General features: G+C 52.1%; 1 pseudogene; it reads right to left on the bottom strand.

The window, feature by feature from the left end:
• Window positions 1-254: 254 nt before the first annotated feature.
• LOC133237413 (tripartite motif-containing protein 64-like) lies at window positions 255-3,097 on the bottom strand (annotated as a pseudogene).
• Between the last annotated feature and the right edge of the window lie 206 nt (window positions 3,098-3,303).

The following is a 3,303-nucleotide window of genomic DNA, read 5'->3' as shown; positions in this document are numbered from 1 at the left end:
GGTATCCTGTGGCCTCAAATGAAGTGAAGGGCAGCAATATCCCCAGAGAAGACGCTCCAATAAATGGTCCAAAAAATGGACAATTCATGGAGATTTAAGGCAAAGGAATGGTATCAGAGGGGAGGAAAAGGCGGAAGGAAGGGAACTATATATGAGGGAACTTCCGAAAACATCAGAGAAGCTCACAGCTCCATTATCATAATCCAGAAACACTCCAATCCTACCCAGAGGCCTTTCCACAAACTGAACTAAGGGTGGGGAGGTGGTGGACAGAACATACTGACTGTTCACCTTTGTAGAACACAGAAAAAATGCTTCTTCAGACCAATACTGATACTGGCATCACTTGTGAAGATGCTTTTACAGCCCCCCAGAACCCAGCTGGAGGACTCTGCCATGTCCAGCTCTCAGCAATGCCTCCCGGAGGTGAAGGCCCGAGCTCCCCAGGATACGGCACACGCCCCGCCCATCCACCCTCCCTCCCCCGGGACTGTCTGGACGCGTGGGGTGGTCATCCTCAGACATCACACTTGCATCATCGAGGATCGCATGGTGAACGGTCATTGTCCGACTCAGAACATTGTTCATGCTGAAGTTGTTCGGCATGTGTAGGAATGCAGAGACAGCCCAGGAAGGGAGCTCTGGGTTCACGGGCTGAGGCTTCTGCATCTGTGCCAAGTCACTTGTTTCCAGCACATTTTCCAAGCCCTGGAGCAGCTCCGTGTCCAGCTTGAGGCACATCCCATTAGCTCTCCGAACATTTCTTTCAGCCTTTCTCTCTGTTGAGTCATTCTGAACACGCTCTCCTTGAGCTGTAGACAAATGTCCTTGGCCTCTTTCTTCAGGGCCTCCAGATGCAGCTGCTCCTCCTCCTGGAGCAAAATGTATATCCTCTGGTACTAAGCTGTAATCAAGAGTTTCCTTAAGGCCACATATTCCTTAAATGACTGAATTTTTTCAGCTTCCTGGTTCAGAATTTGCATTTCTCTCATTTTCCATAAAGAGCCCATTCTCTCCAGAAGTTTCTCCCGGGATTCCTCAGCAGCCCTGTGTATCGGCCTGTGGCTGTGAGCTGCGTGCTCGGGGCGTTCAGAGCAGGCCCACAGAGCAGGGTCTGGTCAGCCTCACAGAAGAGGCCTTTGGTGTGTCACACAGACCTGCTCCTCAGAGCTGGGGTCGTGGTCAGCTCCCGCCTGCCGGCCAAAGGCTCAGACAGGGACGGCAGAAGTTGTGCCCACGGTTTATGGAGACAGCGTCCAGGAAGTAGTTCATGCAGATGGAGCAGGTGATCCCTTCTGAGGCAGCTCCTAATGAATTAATTTGGAGTACTCGGGTAATGAAATCCTTGCCGACCGCAGCGGTTGTAATGGGCAGGGACAAGTCCTGCCTGTAGGGGGCAGTATTGCAAGAAGCGAGTGGTCCTGGGCTCAGAGCGCTGGGAACGGGACTCTGGCCTGAGCGCTTTAGTTGGAGGTCTTAGCACTGGCGTTCTAGAAAGGAAGGGAAAGTCCCAGTTGAATGAGATCTTAAAGGAATTTTACCTAGCTCCTTGGCGAAATTTAAAATTCTGCACATACACGTGCACTACAAATACACAAGCACACGTGTGTGCACACAGACACAGCCTCCCGCCAAATGGCAAAACGTGTTTCTTTCACTTAAAAGGTGGTCTTGTTTCTGAGGCTGTTTGGCTGTACTTTTGAGAGGGGAGCGCCCCACCAGATACGAACTCCCAGGTTCGGAGTTCCACTGCTTTCTGGGGAACTGCCGGGAAACGTTTTGGAGACAAAAGGTAACCCAACCTCTGTCGAGCTGAAAACTTCTACACTTCACTCGTCAAGGTCACGACTGAATTTCTCTTTAATCGGGTGGCCGCCTGAAGCCCCTGAGTGCTGTGTCTTTCCCTTATTCATGCCTTTCTCTCACACCACAGATGGCGATTCGTCCTTCTTCCTCCCCCGCCCCCCGTATCCCTTCTCTTCCCTTCACAAAATCTGAGGTTCAGCTCTGCCCTCATTTGCCTGCATCCTCACTAGACTGCGTAGTCTATACGTAAATTCTGGGAGACCACCTCAGCTCTGCATTCAGTGACCAGCTTGGCACCTGGCATGTAGTAGGAACACACGGTTGATGTTGGCTGAATGAATGTCTTCATTGTGGAATCCCATGCAGAGTGTTTAGATATTCCAACAGAAAGCCAGAAGGAAATTGAATATTCAAGGGAAGAAAGTGGGTGCCCCCCCGGCCTTCCTCCCCACAGGCCCTAGTGGCGCCCACCATGGCTTTGCCCCCAGTGGCTTCCTGGAGCCCTGCCAAAGGAGGGGGAATGGACGGGCAGACGGGCGTTTGACTGCTGGCCTCGGGCTGGCTCTTCACGACAGGGAAAGAGGCAGGGGTGCTGTGACAGGGACCCAGGCTGCATCGTGAAAGAACCAACTCACAGCTCACCGAGCTCCTGTGAGGACTGTTCTTCACGCATGTAACTGAAGAGCGCTCGAATCCAGCCCCCAACTCCTCCTCGGGCCCCTCAGCAGATCCCGAGCTGCCCCTGAAGCTGGTGAATGGAGAAGTAAAAAGAGCCAGATCTTTCCCTCACAGCCCTGCCACCCAACCTGACAAATGGCCCTGGACTTACAACCTGTTGGCAAGTAGCCTCATCAAAATACATGAGTGATTATTTTCCCAACAGTAACTTAAAAAAAAAAAAGTATAACCTCAAATATTCAGAGTTTCTCTGTCTGAAAAGACATGGAGGGCATATCTAAAGCCTGTGGTGCCCTGTCTGAGGCTTCGTGATGGTATCTAGTGCCCCGAGGCCTCTGAGTCTTCATTTGGGTGACGACCCAACAACTCCTGGATGGAGAGCAGCTGGGGAAAGGGACGGGGCCTTTTTCCCTGTGTCCCCAGAGCCCGGGACAATACCAGACACACAGTCACCATACAAGCCTTGTCTGTCCAGGGAATGGGAAGGATGCATAGAAAGCGCGTCAGCACAGACTGTCCTCCAAAGTCTAGAATACCAAACTGGGGGCGGGGGTTTCCTTGAAGCCTGAGGAAGACAGTTCTCAGATGAACAAAAGAGTGGGGGACTTGACATGGCGTCTCGCGACTCAGCAAGTGCTGCTTGACTCCCATTCGTGCCCACTCTTGGCGGGTGATACTCAACAGACCACCACAGGGATGAAGTGGCCAGGACAGCATCCACCTCGGCCACAGACAGATGGGATGATGGCCTGAGCATATTCCTTAACCTTCTGGGCTTCCATTTCCTCATGGAAACAAAGAGGAAATGGGTTTCTAGTT

Source organism: Bos javanicus, chromosome 24 (assembly GCF_032452875.1).
Source record: "Bos javanicus breed banteng chromosome 24, ARS-OSU_banteng_1.0, whole genome shotgun sequence".
Lineage (NCBI taxonomy): Eukaryota > Metazoa > Chordata > Mammalia > Artiodactyla > Bovidae > Bos > Bos javanicus.
This window is presented reverse-complemented; position numbering and strand designations above follow the sequence as displayed.